General features: G+C 36.1%; 1 long non-coding RNA gene and 2 pseudogenes across 9 annotated transcripts; 1 reads left to right on the forward strand and 2 right to left on the reverse strand.

Annotated features, from left to right (window-relative positions):
• The first annotated feature begins 999 nt into the window (after positions 1-999).
• Positions 1,000-5,348, forward strand: LOC145636214 (uncharacterized). The gene is made up of 3 exons (XR_014114086.1): positions 1,000-2,067; positions 4,467-4,650; positions 4,851-5,348. It is a non-coding gene; the product is annotated as an uncharacterized LOC145636214 (long non-coding RNA).
• Positions 5,349-5,523: 175 nt separating this feature from the next.
• LOC145636213 (pathogenesis-related protein PR-1 pseudogene) lies at positions 5,524-6,734 on the reverse strand (annotated as a pseudogene).
• Positions 6,735-7,010: 276 nt separating this feature from the next.
• Positions 7,011-14,099, reverse strand: LOC145636212 (plant-specific TFIIB-related protein PTF2 pseudogene; annotated as a pseudogene). Of its 8 annotated transcripts, none has more exons than XR_014114079.1 (7): positions 12,326-14,099; positions 10,708-10,846; positions 10,158-10,225; positions 9,443-9,513; positions 9,116-9,361; positions 7,868-8,055; positions 7,014-7,298 (listed from the first exon to the last, which is right to left on the reverse strand). The product of XR_014114079.1 is annotated as a plant-specific TFIIB-related protein PTF2 pseudogene, transcript variant X2 (transcript). The 8 variants fall into 8 exon arrangements; XR_014114085.1 differs by lacking the exon at positions 7,014-7,298 and adding an exon at positions 9,976-10,029 and having other exon boundaries at positions 7,399-8,055; positions 9,116-9,341; XR_014114080.1 differs by lacking the exon at positions 7,014-7,298 and adding an exon at positions 9,976-10,029 and having other exon boundaries at positions 7,399-8,055.
• Between the last annotated feature and the right edge of the window lie 7,069 nt (positions 14,100-21,168).

The raw sequence follows: 21,168 nt of genomic DNA on the forward strand, positions 1-21,168 counted from the left end.
AACTTTATGTTTGTTTTCAAATAACAAGTTGAAGTTATAGTAGCCTTATTGGAAAGTACATGGAAAAAATGCTATAGACTATGAACAAGCTTAGTCAAGCAATTAAGCTAGAAAATCAAATTTGACCAAAGTTTAAATTAGTCATGTACTCTTGACATTTTTTATTTTATTATTCTTCTTAGAATTGACACGTTAATATAATCATTATTACCTTTACATATCTTTGTTATAAATTATATAATGGTTGATATTTTAAAGATATATTTTAACACAAATTAAATTCACTGTCATTTTAAATACAAAAAAGAATCAAATGGTCAAATTTACATATGTGAATATATATGTTAAATTGATAAGAGAAGGTGGTAATGCAATTATTGTAGTTAATAATCAATTAACCAAGGGTTTTTATAAAAGATAATATCTAAAATTCTAAATTAGGCTAGTATATATGTGTATATATATATATATATATATATATATATATATATATATATAAAGACAAATTAGTCTAATATCTTAGTTCAGCTAGCTTGCTAGACAATTATGGAATAAAACAATTAAGAAACAGATCGAGAAAAGATGCAACGCTAGTGTCATTCTATGTATGCGTTTATATATATATATATATATATATATATATATATATATATATATATATATATATATATTTATTTTTTATTTATTTTTTTTGGGTAAGAAGGAGGGGGCTCATTTGAGGGGGGGCGGGGGGAGAATAAGGGAAATCCCTCAAATGAGTCCCATGAGGCTTGATCCCTAGAGCTCAGGGATACGAGGTGGGAGCAATGCCACTACTCCAAAGTCCACACCTCAACCTAAGCAATGCGTAATTGTTTGTTGAATGAATGCGTGAACGTTTATGGTTCAAATGTTTCTCTGTATAAGAAAAGCGCAACTCTTATAATAAATGTCAATTTATTTTCTGTGCCATAAAGTTAACTTAATATTTGTTTAAATTTGTCCAAGTCTTGCTAGTCTCTTTGAAGCGGTTTAAGCTACAATCAACTAATGTAAAATCCATGTCTATGATTCAATGTCAAGCATTATATAAACAAGAATTATCATGCACATTGCTGAGCAAACAAATTCATTCAATCTACAATAAAATACAGCAATTCAAACTATCTTTAAAGGCAATATCCTATTAAGAATTCTGTAATCTCTATAAATAAGAGTCATCTGCAGACATCAAACCCAAATACGAGTAATCCATACTATTCAGTAGTCAAAAGCTTAAAATGGCAAAAACTATGCAGATCCTAACCCCACTATTTTTATCCATCTCAATACTAATCATCTTGATCCAAGTCACACCTGATAAAGCAAAGTATAACCAGACAAAATTCATAAACGAGGTCCTAGAAGGGCATAATGCTGCCAGACAAGCAGTGGGGGTGTCGCCTCTGAAGTGGGAAAATTTGCTTGCTAAATATGCCAAGATATACTCAAGGCAGAGGCGACACGACTGTAAACTGATTTATTCTTTAGGTCCATTCGGGGAAAATCTATTTTGGGGTTCAGGGAAACGGTGGATGGCAAAGGATGCAGTCGCAGCATGGGTGGCAGAGAAGCAATGGTATAACTACGATAACAACAGTTGTAGAAGTGGATATGCCTGTGGGCACTACACCCAAGTTGTATGGAAGCAAACCAAAATGGCTGGATGCTCCAAGATAATATGTGACAGCGGGAATTCATTCATTACCTGCGAGCATGGACGGACCCACGTGAGGACAAGTGGGGACCATTGTCCCCCCACTTTCAAAAAAAAAAATCAGAGAATTTTTTTTTTTTAAAATAAAGAAATCAATCAGCAAGTACATCACGTGGGCTAAGAGAAAGAAGAAAAGGAAAAAAAAATGGAGGAAAAAAGGGAGGAAAGAGAAAAGTTTGAATATTGAAAAACCTAAGAGAGAGAAAGTAAATCTTGCACCACCAAGTGACCAAGGCACCGACCACTGAGGCAGCGACTGCCGGAATTTCCGCCGCCACCGCGCCCCTACAGTCCAGCCCCGCTGCTTCGGCAGGCGGCATCCCACACAGCAGGTTAGTTTTTTTTTTTTTTTTTTTTTTTTTTTTTTTTTTTTTTTTCTAATTTTTATCTTAGATTATAAAAAAATTAAAGAATTAGTTTATGAGTAATTGTGTTTATGTAATCATGTTTTTGAATTAATTTGTGATTTATTAGTTTATTTGTTATTAGTTTGTGGATTGAATTGTGATTTTGTGAATTATTTGGTGAATATGGTGAATGGAAGATTGAAACTTTGAAAGTAGACAAGTAGTTTGTGATTTTGTGAATTTAATTAATATGTAAATTAGTTTGTAAATTTGTGTATTGAATTATTTTGTGATTTGGTTTTTTTAGATTTTGGATGCTTATTGTTAAAAAAAAATGATTATTGAATATTGAAACTTAATTTTAAAATGAATTAGGATATGTCAATTTTTTCAAGCAAATCTAGGACAATGGGAAAACAAGCGGATCTTCGTCAAATGTTGTTTAAAAATTTGAAATCACAAGATAATTCTTGTTCTTCACCCACACAAAGTGAGACACCTCCTAATCATTATATGCAAAATGAAACTATTAGTATTGAACCAATTGATATGGATGAACCAATTGATGTGAATGATGTGGATGACCAACTGATGTGAATGATGTGGATGAACCAATTGATGTGAATGATGTGAATGAAGAATTTGATGTGGATATAGAAATGGGAGATTCAATTACTAGTAACGAATCGTTTGAGGTAGAGGAAGAGGAGGAAGAAGAGGAATTGGCTTATGATGTTGAACCTTCTTCCTCATGACCCGGGACTAAGAATGGACATAATGGACTATATTCCAATTCAAAGAAATCCGGTGAAAAGAGCCTACATTCTTAAAAAACCTTGTCAACCAAAAATTCATAATTTCCCTCGCTCCGGAAAACGTCGTTTTAGTGTGAAGTGGTTTAATAAAAGAGATTGGCTTGAATATAGTATTTCAAAAGATGTCGCATTTTGTTTTGTATGTTACTTGTTCAAGCATGAAGTTGAAAATAATTGTGACGGTGATGCATTTGTTAATGGAGGATTTAGAGCATGGAATAAACCGGAGAGGTTTGATAAGCATGTTGGTGGAGTGAATAGTGCTCATAATGTTGCTTATGAGAAGTATGTGAATCTAAGAGAGGGGGAAAAAAAATCAATTGTCAAAATATTTGACAATGCAGTGAGGCACAAATTCAAAAATATCATATTCGTTTGAAAGCATGATTGACATGTTTGAGATTTCTTTTGGGGCAAGGTTTGGCATTTCGTGGGCATCTTGAAAGTGATGAGTCATACAATCGGGGTAATTTCCTTGAACTTTTGAAATGGCTAAGGGGAAAAGTGGAGGAAGTTAAAAATCATACTCTAGAAAATGCTCCTAAAAATTGTGTATTGACTTCTCCTAAGATTCAAAAAGACATTATAACTTGTTGTGCAAAAGAAACAACTAGGCGTATAGTAGAAGAGGTTGGTGATGATTACTTTGCAATATTGGCGGATGATTCAAGTGATGTGTCCCAAAAAGAACAATTAGCTCTTGTTTTGCGTTTTGTTGATAGAAAAAGTGGAGCGGTAATGGAAAGATTTTTAGGCGTCGTTCATGTTGGTGATACTATCGCTTCTTCTTTAAAAAATGCAATAATCTCTTTGCTTATGGAACACAACTTGATTCCATCAATGATTATAGGTTAAGGATATGATGGGGCTAGTAACATGAAGGTGAAATAAATGGGCTTAAGACTTTGCTTATGAATGACATTCCTAGAGCTTATTACATTCATTGTTTTGCACATCAACTTCAATTGACTCTTGTTGCCGTTGCTAAAAAAAATGATAATTGTGGTTGGGTGTTTGAAATTACTACAAACTTGTTGAATGTAATTGGGGCTTCTTGTAAAAGAAGAGAAATGATTCGAAAAAGTCAAGCTCAAAAGGTTGCTCAAGCATTAGAAATGGAGGAAAGTGATAGTGGTTCGGGATTGAATCAAGAAGTAGGTTTGGAAATATCCAAAATACATGTTGGGGATCACATTCCAAATGTGTTCTTAACATTATCTCCTTGTTTCCTACAATTGTTGAGGTACTTGTGCACATTGGCAAACATGGTTCATTGGAGAATAAGTTCAAAGCTCAAATTGTGTTGGGTTCGTTAGAATCATTTGATTTTATTTTCATGGCTCACTTGATGTTGACTATTTTTGGATACACTAATGATTTGTGTATTGATTTGCAAAGAAAAGAACAAGATAGTGTTAATGTCGTTAGACTTGTTTCTTCTACAACAAAAGTGTTACAAAAAATGAGGGAACAAGGTTGAGATATTCTATTGAAAAAAGTAACTTCATTTTGTAATAAACACAAAATTGATGTTCCTAATATAGAGGCTAATTATGTTCCATATGGAAGATCAAGGCGGTTTGTTGAGAAAGCTACAAATGAACATCATTTTCGTGTTGGAATTTTCTTGGAAGTGATTGATTTGCATGTTCAAGAACTTGATAATCGGTTTAATGAGAAGAACAAGGAGCTACTTACTTGCATGGCTAACTTAAGTCCTAAGGATAATTTTTCATCCTTTGACAAAGAAAAGGTACAAAAGCTAACCTCTTATATAAAAGATACCTGTCTTATTGTTATTATATACTACCCCTGTTTCATATTATTTGCAACGATTAGACATTTTTTCTCTCTACTTTATGTCAAATCGTTGCAAATAGTATGTAACGGAGGTAGTATTAATACCTGTTTTATTGTTATTATATTTTAATACTTGTCCATTTTTTTTACAAGGTGCTTAAACTTGCTTCTTTGAACCCAGAAGACTTTTCACATAATGAGTTATTGAGTCTTGATGATCAACTTGAAGTGTTCAAGCAAGTCATGTTAGATGATGAAAATTTTCGAGATTTGCATGACATTAATTCTCTTTCAAAGATGCTTGTCAAAACCAAGTTGCATGAGACTTATCCTCTTATTCATTTGCTTACCAAGTTAATGTTGATTCTTCTCGTTACTACGACAAGTTTTGAAAGAGTCTTTTCGACAATGACATATATCAAAAATAAATTGAGAAATAGTATGGTTGATTAGCTTTACGAATTATTGTTTGGTTACTTTCATTGAGAAAGAAGTGTTTTTGCAAGTCCCCGATGAAGATATTATTGATCGATTTCAAAGAATGAAGACTCGAAGGATATTTTAGTAGTATGTAACCGAATTGTATTATTCAATGGATTTTGGGATTGTAACTTTTTAGTATTAAACAAGTATGTACCCGAATTATTTGTATTGTGTACCCGTTTTTTAAAAAATGTTAGTTGAATTATCGAAATTGTCCCCCCTTTGTCAAATTTCTAGGTCTGCCACTGCGAAGATCCGCTTGTTTTCCCATAGTCCTAAACTTGCTTGAAGAACTTGGCATATCCTAATTCATTTAAAAATTAAGTTTTAATATTCAATAATCATTTTATTTTTAACAATAAGCATCCAAAATCTAAAAAACAAAATCACAAACTAATTCAATACACAAAGTTACAAACTAATTTACATATTAATTAAATTCACAAAATCACAAACTACTTGTCTACTTTCAAAGTTTCAATCTTCCATTCACCATATTCACCAAATAATTCACAAAATCACAATTTAATTCACAAAATCTTTCTTTCAAAAAAAAAAACTAATAACAAATAAACTAAATCACAAATTAATTCAAAAACATGATTACATAAACACAATTACTCATAAACTAATTCTTTAATTTTTTTTATAATCTAAGATAAAAATTAGGAGAAAAAAAAAATAACTTGTTGTGTGGGCTGCCGTATGTCGGAACGGCGGGGCTGGACTGTAGGGGCGCGGTGGCGGTGGAAATTCCGGCAGTCGCTGCCTCGGTGGGCGGTGCCTTGGTCACTTGGTGGTGCAAGATCTACTTTCTCTCTCTTAGGTTTTTCAATATTCAAACTTTTCTCTTTCCTCCCTTTTTTTCTTTTCTTCTTTCTCTGATTGATTATTTTTTTTTTTTTTTAAATTTCTGATTTTTTTTTTTTTTAAAAAAAAATTCTGATTTTTTTTTTTTTAAAGTGGGGGGACAATGTTACCCACTTGTCCTCACGTGGGTCCGCCCATGCTCGCAGGTAATGAATGAATTCCCGCTGTCACATATTTATCTTGGAGCATCCAGCCACTTTGGTTTGCTTCCATACAAGTTGGGTGTAGTGCTCACAGGCATATCCACTGCTACAACTGTTGTTATCGTAGTTATACCATTGCTTCTCTGCCACTCATGCTGCGACTGCATCCTTTGCCATCCACCGTTTCCCTGAACCCCAGAATAGATTTTCCCCGAATGGACCTAAAGAATGAATCAGTTTACAGTCGTGTCGCCTCTGCCTTTAGTATATCTTGGCATATTTAGCAAGCAAATTTTCCCACTTCAAAGGCGACACCCCCACTGCTTGTCTGGCAGCATTATGCCCTTCTAGGACCTCGTTTATGAATTCTGTCTGGTTATACTTTGCTTTAGCAGGTGTGACTTGGATCAAGATGATTAGTATTGAGATGGATAAAAATAGTGGGGTTAGGATCTGAATAGTTTTTGCCATTTTAAGCGTTTGACAACTGAATAATATGGATTATTTGGGTTGATATATGCAGATGAGTCGTATTTATAGAGATTACAGAATTCCTAATAGGATATTGCCTTAAAAGAAAGTTTTGTACTGTATTTTATTGTAGATTGAAGTTGTTTGCTGAGCAATGTGCATGATAATTCCTGTTTTATATAATGGCTTGACATTGAATCATAGACATGGATTTTACATTAGCTGATTGTAGCTTAAGTTGCTTCAAAGAGACTAGCAAGACTTGGACAAATTTAAAGAAATATTAAGTTAACTTTATGGCACAAAAAATGAGTTGACATTCATTATAAGGGTTGCGCTTTTCTTACACAGAGAAGCATTTGAATCATAAACGTTCACGCATTCATTCAACAAACAATTACGCATTGCTTAGGTTGAGGTGTGGACTTTGGAGTAGTGGCATTGCTCCCACCTCGTATCCCTGAGCTCTAGGGATCAAGTCTCATGGGACTCATTTGAGGGATTTCCCTTATTCCCAGAGAAATTTACATCGGGAGGGGGGGAGGGGTTCAACAACAATCGTATAGGTACATTTTAGGCTCAAAAGACGTTAAAAAACTAGCACCGTAGCTCACGTGTTACTGCATACATTGACCTGCAAGAGCAAGAGAGTGATAGTTACTTGGATAGCTCATGTTCTGAGCTAAAATTTCCCTAACACCCAGCCATTCACAGGCTTGTGGAAAGATATTATCTCATAATTGGCTTGTGATACCAACGGTTAATTTCATCATATGGTTGAATGCAAACAAGGACTTAAGCACACACAAAATTACAAATGCACATAACATCCCATTCAAGAAGGAAATCGCACAGATTAGAGCAAGAGTAGCACCAAATTAGTATATGTTCATTACTCGGTATGTTATCATACTTTCTTCTGAGGATAAGAGGTGTGATTAGAACCAGAGAAAAGAAGGAGACAATATCCATAGAATACAATGAACCTCACTCTGCAACTCTACAATTTACACAGATGTAGTAGGCCTAGTAGCCAACAAGCTAAATGCAAAACACTTAAGGTAAGAAATACACTAAAGAAAAGGACGCAAGTCTACATGGACCAACTTCTAATTAGCATCCATGCGTTTTAAGTAAGAAATCCCACATTCCCACTATATTATCGGTCTTGAGTCAGCTTTGAAGGGCACTTAGAGTACTTACAATTCCCAGTGCTATAAGTTGGCCATGAGATATGAAGATTCTTGCTGCTTCAGGCTGTCAGCAACATGTTTTACAACACCAGTACCAGCATTGTGAAACCATTCGTTTTCTACCAGTTGGCCGTGAAAGCATTGTGAAACCATTCGTTTTTTTTTTTTTCAGGTTCCTTCCCTTCAGCCTTCACGTACCTGTTTCATCACATATGCATCTTTAAGTCTCTTGGAGAGCTGCTGAGCATTAATTTCTAATAAAGGTGTACGTGTACCATTAAATGCTATCATTTTTTCAGTTTTCTTCCCTTTCATCTTCACGTTCCTGATTAATCACATACGCAAATTTAAGAAAATATTGAACTCTCTTGCTGTCAGTAATGTTGAAAAAAGGTGAGTTTGGATTGTCTGAGAAGGCCTCCACAACTTAAGACAGTATTTAATTCTACTTCTGATTGATAATCTCTAGAAGAGGTGTAGTTTTGGCTGTCTGAGAGGGCCTCTATACAGTATACACCTCTTCTAGACTAAAAGAGTCATGTGATAAACGGTCCATAAGGCAAATTCCCCTATCTCTACCTTATAAAAATTTGAGATAACTCTTATGAATAGTGTTTTGTTTTGACAATTATACCCTCTAAAATGTTTATTTACTTATTTGACCTCTTTAATGTAAATTGCCTCTTGTTTTGAACTATTAAGAATAGTGTGTGCGCGCGCGCGTTAGCCGCCCTAGTATTATGAAAATTTTCATACTAGCCACACTAATCCCTAAAGAGCACAAAAGTAATTACTAGGATAGATTTCAGCTATGCAATTAACATAATCTCAAACACACACATCATGTATCCTCTGCCCCCTATTCATGGAAATGTACCAAAGCAATCGAAGCCTTCCATTAAAGTATGGAAAACATCTCTGCCATTGCAGACATGAGATTTGCACTTTGCTCCGTAACCGCTTACAATAAGAAAATGACAAGCAATTTATAACAATATGATAGTGTATCAAAGACTCTTTTATGCAATTAACATTTGTTTTCTAATTCAATATCTATGACAATTGACCAAGGCAAGCAATGTCCCTATAGCATAAGCAACTTTCTTAATGATATGCTTGACACACATTCAGCCTTCACATGAAATTGAATCTATGCAGTAAAACAAACTACACCATAAGCTGCTAAGGAACTATCGAAAACATGAACATATGATACAGAACAGAAATACAAAATTGGCTAGCTTTCAAGAGGACTGACCTGATTCCTCCCTCTTACTCCAAGATGTGGACTAGCTAGTGTAATAAAATTTATAGGTTCCAATCCAGCAATTAAACCATGCTTTGTTGAGCGGCCTGCTATTGAAGCATCATTTAGATCTCCATCACCCAAGTTAATTGGTGTGAAAAGGACAGCAACCGCATATCGAGCAAACAAGCCACCAAGAGAATGGGCTAAAAAGGAAATTTTCTTTAGACTCTCTGTCCTGTGTACAATTTGTCTGACCTGTTAAGCATAATGAACTAGTTTCAAGGAAAATAATTATGAAAAACTACGAACATAGCAAGAGATGTATTCAAAGCTCACCTCCTCAGCCAAACGTTTCCCAGCCCCATCAATACCGCCAAAGGTTTTTGTGAAGGTATTTGATGAACTTGCTGAAGATATTAGAAAGAGAAAGAGCAGTTTAAGCATTCGAACTAAGAATAATAAATAATAACAAATGGACTCCAAAAAACAAACTATTTGACCACAGCACCTATAAAAAATTATCGGGGATTTGTTTAAATGAAAATGTTAAAATCGAAGATTGCTCCATAAAATAATGCAAAATAAAATCAGAGAACACGTTTGACAAAGGATGACAACACTGAAGCGACTAGGGTATTACAGACGCATAAAGCATGTTTTTTTTAACAGCAAACGACTACTTAATATTCTTTGACAAACTGAAGTGGCACATCACATTCTAATTAAAGTAATTCTCTTCATATTTGCATCCTAGAGATCCTTCTAGTACTTTGTAAATCCCAACATAGAAATTATACAATCACAAGGTCAAGCAATGCAGTAGGGTACATCAAACATAATATTTGTGCTATGCCTAATTAAAATTGTACCTGCAAGGCTGCAATACACCTAGCCAAGATGCACTTATAGCAATTATCCCAAAACTGGAAGAGAGTAAAGATTTAAGAGACTCTTCACAGTTCACAATAAAGTACATTTCAACCAAAAAAAAAAATAAAAAAAAATAGATAAATAAAGTGGCATGCTAGGTAAGAGAAGTAGATAAACACACCATAAATCAAGAAATTTCTTCCCAATCGCTTCTTCAATTCCGCTTCAAAATATGTCCAATCACTTGGGCTGTTCTAAGAACAAAAGTAGAACGTCATCCTAAGAGGTTGGTAGCTAAGCTAAAATTTTATCATGAATCATATAAACAAAAATTCCCACTATATAACAAATTTGTAGTTCGAAGAAACTAGATTAAGGAACAGATTCACATTCTTGATTGCTAAGCCGCACCACAAGGATAGAAGTAAAACATTATCTAAGCATGAACTTCTTGATCATTAAGACGGTAGAATCAGAGTCAAGCATATGTGTATGTCATACCTAATGAATGTAAGAATCATAGAAAAATTATCTATTTACATAGAAACCTTTTTTTTAAAGAATATTTTCATGGAAACCTAAAAACTAGCAAATTGTCACATTATTGAGACTTAAGGACAGATGCTCAAAGTTATTTTAAAAAATAAAAATAAAAATAAAAATAAAAATAAAAGTCAAAATCGCAAAGTTTAAACCTCCTTAAATATTTAAAAGATTCCAATAACATATACCTAGCCATGATGCCATGAACAAGTACAAGAAGATGATCAGGCCCGCGTTCTCCATTGACGATTGAAGACGGTTTATTTCCAGCTGTAGTACTCATTGCATGAGACTCAAACCTTTGATTTTGCCAGCTATCATTCACCCCTGAAAACATAATCTTCATCAATAAGCCAAAGCTTTGAAAGACCAAGGAGACAAAGAGGATAAGGTTTATTACAGTTCATTCCAACTTCATGATTTTCTAAGATGAGCAATTCCAGCATTTAGATACAGATCAAAACATGCAAAATTGATCCTTCAAGATATTTCAATATTGTAATAGCTATCATCAAGACAGTACAATTTAAAATTATGCTCTTCATATCTCCTTATAGCAAAATAAATGATAGAATCATCAACAAAATAACTGTGTTGAGTTGATTTAACAATAATGTCTGAGCTTCCATTACAGATTTACAGACATCAGTATTATCATCAATAGCTGCTATTCTCTCTTAATAGGAGTGCAGATTCATTACAAAAAATAGTAAAACCAATATCAACGTCCCAAGTTTAAAAATATAAAGACTAGAGCTAAAGAACCCGAAGAACATCAAGCTTCAAGGATCTAACTGGATCAAAAATACATGCTTTATATGCTTGACTGGATCAAAATATGCTTTATCTTCCCCTTTTTACTCGGTGGAAATGCATCACTCCTGAAAAAATCTTTCATAGCAAGATAGAAACACTTAAAAATATGACGCTTCCCCCTCATACATGAGATAAAATCCACTACAAAATAGTAATCCGATACTCAACAAAGGCTAGATTTCTAATTTGGTAGAGAATCACAAAAGGAAAATGATGTTAGTGGAATTCAACCTAGGTCTTGAAAACCACATCCCTAGACTTTAACCAACAAAGCCAATTTAACCAACCTAGTCCGCCACTGCCTGCGATTACTATCCTACAGGAAATTATGTAGGGGAAAAGCCATACTAGAATCATGATTTACATGCTTAATTTCTCTGTGGTCGCCTGTATTGATTACTCGGAGTCAGAGTGAAAAGTATTATATTTCCAGTAATACCTTTGATATATATATATATATAGATATTATGTATATCTTTCCCTATTTTGTGTATTACATGTTGTGTAATCAGTGAGAAAGAGGCAGATACATACCAGGCTCTTCATGGAAGTCGTTCTTATTTTCTACAGTTCCTTAAATGTGCAGTCAGAACTACGAGTAACAACTAACAAGAGCTGTATTACCTTACACCTAAGCCCTAAATAAAAAAATCAACAGTTCAAATGATCCAGGAATTGCAGAACTAGCAGTTAGATGCCGGTTGGGAAAAAAATAAACCAGAATTTTAAACCAGGACATTGGTAGTTGACGAACAGATATGATGTATTCAGGTATAACAGCAGTAAGCAGTTGCAAAGAGTCATACGCCAAGAAACATGAACGTATTGTACAGAAAAAAAATTGACAATTTTAATTTGTTTATAAATTGGATATGAAAGCTTAATTTGTCAGAAAACTTCCCCTAAACCATATGTCCATATACACAATCTTATAGTTGCTATACAATTTACCCCAAAAATGACCTAGTAACAGTATTAAGAAAATTTCACCTTAGTGCCTGATTGAATCTAAACAACTCGTTTTAGACAAGACCAGATTTAAACACATACAAGCCTAGCAAGGCATTGTAATGGCCCTTCTCGATTTCCTCCTCTTTCACCTGATGCAACAAGAGTGACTCAATGATAAAATCTTCCCAATCAATAGTATCATGACCTTTCTTCCTCTTCTTTCGGCTATTAACATTTTCTACAGTGCTTATATCATCACTACTACATGATTGAGCATCCAACCCATTATGCAGGAAAGCATTACTGGATGTAACAATTGGGGGATTGATAATGCTATTGATGCGCCTCTTAGCCTCTCTTATCTTTTCCCGCCTCTTTTTTACTGCATTACAACCACGAATATAAGACGGTGGAAGCACATCCAATCCAACATCTTTCTTCAACAACTGCTCCATCAAAAGCTTTTCACACATATCTGACCTCCCACTCCACCACTCATCAAAAAGTTCAACATCTAATCCACCTAGTCTATCTCCATAGTCAACTGTATCATTCTTATTCGTTAAATTACGATTCAAAAACTCAGCCTTGAACTTTGAGTAAACTTTAGCCAATTCTCCATGTGAAACCTTCAAGTTCTCCAATCCTTCTATTCCATTTAAACATCTCAAGCCATTATCAACAGCACTATCACCACCATCAATCCCTTTATACTCAACTTCCTTACTCAAACGCTCCTCAACTACATCACCCAAATCAAACCCCGGACTCCCATCTGAAAACTTTGATTTCTCTCTACCTCGATCCTCCATTGACTTCATCTCCATATACTTCAATACAAAAGGTGCATTCTTCACAATATTCTTAGCATTCACATCACTCCCCCAAGGCAAATTTTGTGCAACTTCCACCATTGCTTCCAAAAGCTCCTTATACCTCAACTTACAAGTCCTAATTGCCACATTCATCTCCTTCGCCACATCCTCAATCCGAACATCAACCCCATTCACCGCCCCCACAAAAACCAACACCGCCACAGCAACAGGCCCCGGCCTCCGGCCCGTACTCAAAAACCACTTAATAGCACATTGTATCACAAAAATCCCCTGTTTCACCATCAAATCAATCTTCTCCTCCTCAACCCCACTAAAGCCAGAAAACCCTTTAATCATCTTCTCCAACAAACCCACCAAATCAAATTCCTTCAACTCTAACCCTAAAAAACCAACTACCCTGTTCACCATTTTCCCCATTTCATACAATTCACAACCCACAGCCCCAATAACCTCAGAAATTGGCAATGCTTTATTATTCTGACGCATAACAATGTAACAACAAGCACCAACAAGAACAGAAAACCAATTACCTAATCCAAATTCACCATCAGTTACCTTATTAATCATGGATTTGACTTCCCGGGTTCGGATATCGCCGAAGCTGAGACGAAATGTGATGTCCTCAATCATCTGATTTGATTCATAGAGCTTTCTTTCCTTGTAAGAGTAATCGGTACCGGTACCGGAAGTTCCAACACGAACAAAGGTGCCTTGAGGGCCGGAAACACCGCCGAATGTATGTTGGTAATCGTCAAAATCTTGGACAATGCCGCAAGATGAGCATACTGTGCCGCCGGTGACGGAATCGGTGACGAGTGCCTTGGATTTGCAGCTTCGGCAAGCTGCCATTGATGGAGAATTGAGGTGAGACGTGAGAGAGTGTCTTTTAGGGTTTTTTTTTTTATTTACGCTGAATTTGAGAATTTATAGGTTTTGAGTTTCTAACACTTATGAATAAAACGATGTCGCTTTATAACCCACCCGAAAACTCATCTTGCGGAAGTGGTAGGGGGGGGGGGGGGGGGGAACCCATCATTCTCATAATGCCACATGTAAATCTCATTTAACCTTTCTCGTATTTAAAAAATACATTTGCTTTAATTCAATATATGAATGAATGTTTGGTTCACTTTCCCCCGACTTATTATCTTCTACAATTACATTTAATTTTCACTCATTTTTCTCCTTTATAAACTATTCATTTTTCAATAAAAAAACATATTATAAAATAAAAAAAATATTATATTATATTTATAAACAATCCGTGCATTAATTTAGAGTTCTTCTCTCACGATCAGTGAGTTCTAGGTTCCTCTTTTTCTTCAACAAATTAAGTTTTAGTTTACAAGATCCTTCCCCATTAATTCACCTTATCTTTTGTTCATTAAAGGGGTTTGATTTCCTCCTTCTTCGTACAAGCTTTCTCACAATAGTTATCATTCCCTATTCTTACTTCCTTTGTGACGGCGAAGCGGCAAGCAAGCTGGTGCGAAGCGGCAAGTAAGCAGGTGTCCTATTCTACTTAGTCCTTCACCGAACTTGTGCGATATCCTTTTTACTAGGATAGCGAGTAGGGATGTCAGTGGGGCGGGTCAAGTAGGAGACCCGCCCCATCCCCGCCCCATTGGGGCGGGGATGGGTCTCGGTTTGGCGGGTGGTGGGGCGGGGATGGGGATTAAAACCATACCCGCCATGGGTGATGGGGCGGGGGTGGATTTTAAGTTGTACCCGCCCCATCCCCGCCCCGCCCCACCCGCCCCCACTTCGTACCCGCCCCATCCCCACCTCATACCCACATCTATATATCTTTTAAAGCAAAATTACATACTTTTATTCTATTTATTAAATAATTACATGAAATACAATATTAATTATAATACTTTGTACGACACTTATATTATAACACAAAAATGTGTATAGAATGTATTATTTTATAATTCGTATTAATTATATAAGATTGTGTATTTGAGATACGGATATTAGGTGGATCTTGGGTGGGGATTAGGCGGGTCTTTGGTGGGGATTAGGTGGGGATGGATATCCAAGTGAGGGTGGGGGCGGGGATGGTTTTGGAGTTGTACCCGGTGGGGCGGGGATGGGGATGAAAGTTGGACCCGCCGCGGGGATGGGGATGGGGATGAAAATATTAGGTGGGGATGGGGATGGGAAGGCCAACATCCGCCCCGCCCTGCCCCATTGACATCCCTAATAGCGAGTAGTAAGTGGTCTTTGTTTTTTTTTTCTTTAAGAAGTATTAGCCAAACACAAACTTCGTTCTTCTTGGTACTTAGACGCAAGTTTATGTACTTTCTCTAAGCACAATACCGACTCACCCTAAAATAGAGTACTTTCATCAAAGCTCCCCTTTACTATAGTATGGATTACGAGTGTAATAGCTGGGCGTAATTTAAACTTGACTTATTTTGGGAAACAGTCTTGCCCCTGGTAGGCCTGATGAGCATATTATTTGGGACTGCTCTGCTACTGGTTGTTTCTTTGGTTCCTCCCCCCATCGTTACCTGTAGTACAAGATCTTATTAATCATAGGTGGGTCAAACGAGGACCAATCAAGGTGAAAAAGATTGGTAAGTATTTGTAGACATCTACTTTTGGTCTCCTGTCCCGACAGGAAGTGTTATGACGATAAACCATCTTCGTGTTGGATCAACGTGAAGAATACTTGTGGATACTAATTGAATCACAAGAACACAAAAATGACTACACTAACCACAAAACAAATGAAATGAGGTCCAATTAACTAAGCCTGATCGTAATTAGGCTTAAGCCCGAGGTTAAAACCTAATTATGGCGGATTTAGAAGCGCCTAGGTTAAAAAATCAATGTTGCCGCAGAGAAATCCGCGTGCATCTCAATGAGTCTCGCTGGTCTGGCGCAAACAACTTATTCAGTTGCGCGCAACACTCAGCGCAACTGTTAGTGATGCGCTTGCGGAAGATTCAGAATTTCATAAAAAGTATAAAATCGAATCTTGCCATAATACCGCGCGCAAGATCATCAGTTGCGCTGCGCATAGCATAGCATTTCAATCACTTGCGCTGGGCTGTCACGCGCATCCCATTATGATGCGCGCGACACCTACTGCGGCAGAATGCTCAAAACCCTAAATGCACCCATTTCCTATAAATAAAGACTTAATACAAGGCTCAAACAGACAAAAATTAACCTAAAACTGTGGCAGAAACTTTGTGAGCTTGTTTGCTACCAAGCCCTCTTGTCCTAAACACTCACCCCCTTTAATACTTGTTATTACAGTGGAGGTTCCTGAACAAGAAGAAGTCCATAAACGTTCTAAACGAAGATCTAGAAAAGAGAAGTGGTATCCCGAGCACTTAGATCAAACACCATTATTTTCTTGTTTAAAATAACATTAATTAATTAATTAGTGTTGCTTGATCACATTAAACAAACCTTTTAATTAATTAATTCGACATAGTATCTTGCGTTAAATAAAGTATAGAATTGAAATTGTTGATTGATCACTTAAGCCAAGGCGAGTCTTGTTTATTTTTTGTCCTTTTCACGAATATTGATTAAATAAGAATAACTACTTTTGCAATGTAATTCCTACGTGATTGACGCGTGTAAATAAAATCAACTAACTTAGTTTTTAGGTATCACGTTGCATGTATTGTTTGGTGACGAAATTGTGAAAAAGGAAGAGCTAGTAGAGGTCGTACTAGGGAACGTTATCTTGGTACCCTCGCTTCCGAACTCATCTGGTTCATGTAGACCAATTTGAGCATGGGTAAACTTATTCGTGCTAAATATCCCTTGAACTCTACTTGGGAGAAAGGCATGAACGAGGTTTATGAGTTTTCCTAAAACTCATTGGCTATTCCTACTTGTTTCTTACAAAAAAAGCGTGATGATAGGATCAATTCTAGTTCAAGGTCCCCTAAACTGTCAGGAATTCAAATCTTAATACACCATAATAAGTGTAAAGTCCTAGGCTTTTAAAGGGCCATGGGAATTTAAGGAGAAAGATCCCCTACAATGGAAACACCCTCCTTACAGTATTATGCTGTCCTCTTCTCTAATGACAAGGATGTTCTCACTATACTTCAGCAACATACTGCAATCATGGAGGGGAGGGTTATTACTTTTCATAAGGGATATATGGGTCTTGTACTTGATGATATCAATTTCAACATGGCCAAGCTTTGGGTACGTGTATAAGGTCTTCCTCTGAGCCATCTCCACCATGAATGGGGGGTGGAAGCTCTTCGCCATGTAGGATCTATTCAATCGATGATTGCCAAAATGATGATGTTCCTTTAGAGCCGGATCTTTCTCCCTGGTTGTTTTCTTCCTACCTCAACGAGTAATACCGTTTAGGTTAATTTTAGGTATGAAGGAAATTTTAAATTCTGCAAAATATGTGGAGGGGCGGGTCATTGTACTTGTCATTGTTTTTACACTACTTATGATGCAAAGAAAAAAATATTAGCGCGTTATAAGAGGTTTGACTTGGAAGGTTACACTGTTTTATATGGCCCCCCTACCCAACCTTTTTAGTCTAATATGATCGAAGGCTTACCTGATCGATTTCATCATCGTAGCACAAGGGTGAACCTGCTAGTTTACGATTATGATCCGTCTACTTCTGTTGCTTACTCTGGCTTTGCTCATAATGGAGATGACACTAATGACAATCAGTGGTTCATGCAGTCGCCAGTACGCTGCATCGTACAACCGTTTTGCATGAAAGAACATAATATAGAAAAGTGAAGAACATATAACTATAATGAAAAGAACATACTATTAAAATGTAATGAACATATACCCTTCAGTGAAAAGAACATATTTACACCAAAAAAGAGTGAAAAGAACATATGGTCATGTTATTTGATTATCTGTATAATGTGCTTTTATTTGTGACATAATACTCATTGCTTATTGTTAATGTTCTTTGAATTTTGTCTCCAAATTATGGTGGGTATATATAAATAATGTTCATTACATAATATTATCATGTTCTTTATTATTATTATAGATGTTCTTTAGATTAAAAAAAAGCATAAAACTGGATGTTATTTACAAGACAACTATATGTTCTTTACAAAATAGTTGTATGTTCTTTACAAAACAGATTCATGTTCATTCCGCGTTTTTTGTCTGTACCAAGCATGGTACAGTCGCCTGTACCTTATGTTGATTACTTTGGCTTTGCTCATAATGGAGATGACACTAATGATGCCCAAGGTTGTAGTAGGGGTGATGATAATACCGATGGAAAAATTAATAAGGATCTCTATGAGGATGAGGGTAATTTTAACTGCGACATTGCAGACGACTTCTACCATACATCAGATCACCGTTCTGGTGATTATGATTATGATATTCCCGTGAGTGAAGAGGTCACTGACTCGGGTTTCTTGTGTGAAGCCAATCCTCTTTCTCAGGGTTTGATTACAGAAATAAATCCACCAAGTTTTGATTCGGGAAACTCCTATGTTTCCGAGCAAGGGGACTACTTAATTCCTAAGGTTGCTACAGCACTTTCAACTTCCTTTAGTCTTACAAAGGCTAATTAACAGCCAAACACTATGCTCAATTCAGTGCCACAAATCATACCTGATCTTTTCTCACCCGAGTCAAATCCTATGCAAAGGTTTGTGTGTCATAATTATGTCTATATTCTACGGTTGGTCTGACGATTGAAGAATTCTCTATCTTCAATGAGATATAGGGAAAAAGTCCACTCATGCGCACCTCCAAATATTCTGCCAAAGGGAACTATTTCTCGATTGTATTCTTTGATATGGAGGTAGATCCTCCTAATTCAGCTTCATTGTTGGATGGCACACATGTGTACTTGGTACCTAGGTCTTGGCCTCGGAAAATGATACTACCATTAGCCCATTAGGCTTTGAGATAGACCAAGGATACTCCTATAGTTCGTCAAATGCAAGGTTCCGCTCTTTCGATTGGAAGCATAAAAAGAGGAAGCTCAGGATTGATATATGGGATGCAAAAGGGGAGTTCACTATCGGTGTTTCAAATGGAGGTAGTCTTGAACTTTGGCCTAAAACGGATGCAGGGAATAGTTCCTTTTCTTTAGTATGAAGACCATAGCATGGAGTTGTCGGGGTCTAAATACCTCCGACACTACAAAGCTACCTTAGACTATGTGGCTTTTAAATATACATAAACCTATGTTCTTGTTCTTGTCTGAAACTAAGTGTGCTGTTAGTACAATGGCGGGTTTATTTCAGTCTAGCGGGTTTATTTCAGTCTACAACGCCTTCTTTTGTGACTGGAATAGATGCTGAAGGCCAGAGTGGGGGCCTTATTATTTTAGGTTTGGGTGGTTTAGCTATCTCTTGTGTTACTAAGATTCCTAATTTTGTACACTGGAAAATTGAGGAGCGCAATAGAATGATATGGAATGTTTACTGTTTTTTGTGTACAGGCCGCTGGTTTTTGAAGATAGATTTGAGTTTTGGAGAAATTTGTTACTTAATCTACACCAACTCCCAAATTGCCTATTGTTAGGTGATTTTAATCAACTTGAACTACTTGAGGATAAGCTAGGTGGCACTTCAAGTATAAGGGGCAGTGATGTCACTAGTAGAAAAAACGCTATTCGTAACTAACAAAAACGGGCTTTTTGTAACCAACATTGGCCGTTACAAGTACTGGGGTTACAAATAGTCCTTTCAGTTGTAACGGACATTGTCCGTTACAAATGGGTACCTATTCGTAACTAACAATTGAATTGTTAGTTACGAATAGGTACCCATTTGTAACGGACAATTCAATTGTTAGTTACAAATAGGTAAATATTTGTAACCCACAATTGATATGTCAGTTACAAATAGGTACCTAGTTGTATCGAACATGTTAATTGTTGGTTACAAATGCTCATTTTCGATATTAAAAAAAAAAAACCTAGCAAATTCTAGGTCGATGCAACTTTTATTATTATTATTATTATTATTATTATTATTATTATTATTATTATTATTATTATTATTATTATTATTATTATTATTATTATTATTATTATTATTATTATTAATCCTAAGGGCACCAATTCAACAACCAAAAAAAGGTAAAAATTAATGGCTTAATCCCGTCCCACTGCCCCCACAACACACCGACGAATCCACCACCGACGACCCAAACCCACCTCCATTGCGCAACTAGCAAATGATGTTAGGTTGAAATGTGTCATGGAACTTGAATCGACCACCGACGACCCACAGCCCCCATCCACCGACGACCCACAACCCCCATCCACCCACAAATCCCACCATCCTAACCCATATCGTTCTCCCCCACCCATGACCGCCACAAACACCACCAATACAAACCAAACACCACCACCAAACACACTAAAAACAGATTTATCATACAAATAAAAAAACCTAAAAATTATACACATATATTACGAAATTAAAACACAATTATCTAAAAATTAAACAAAAAAATATAAAATTAACTGAAATTATGTACACAAAAAGTCCAAAAAATCGAAAGGAAGAAATAATTATAAATTAAAATTCCAATTACATAAAAAAAAAAAATTACAATTAGAATTTAAAATAAACAAGCCTAGATCTAATGTATAAAGTAAATTAAACTAACTAAGATCTAAAATTCGAAAACCTCGGTTGACAACAAAGGGTTACTTTGACATTGGATGCTCGGTTGTTTAGTGGTGTGTAGACAATTGATGACATATATATGTTCGTGGATTGACAATGAAGCTCAACGACTCATGGGTGGCGGTGTGTGGTCGTGGTCGTCGTGGATGCCTTGCAGGATATAGAATTTCTTAGAGATTAAGGGAAATGGGAGAAAGAAAAAGGGAGGACATAGAGATTTGAAAGGAGAGAGGAACGGAGGAGGAAGAGGAAGGAGAATAGACAGAATCGAGAGGAGAGAGAAAGAAGAGAAGGGAGGAGGAGAGAGATTATAGAGTTGAGAAATAAAAGGGGCGGCTGTATGATATTTAGGGTTAGAGGAGTAATGGGCTTTGGGCCGTTCTCTTTCCTTCCTATTTGTAACCAACTATAAAAT

The sequence above is a fragment of the Chenopodium album genome, chromosome 6 (assembly GCF_948465745.1).
Source record: "Chenopodium album chromosome 6, dcCheAlbu1.1, whole genome shotgun sequence".
Taxonomy (NCBI): Eukaryota; Viridiplantae; Streptophyta; class Magnoliopsida; order Caryophyllales; family Amaranthaceae; genus Chenopodium; species Chenopodium album.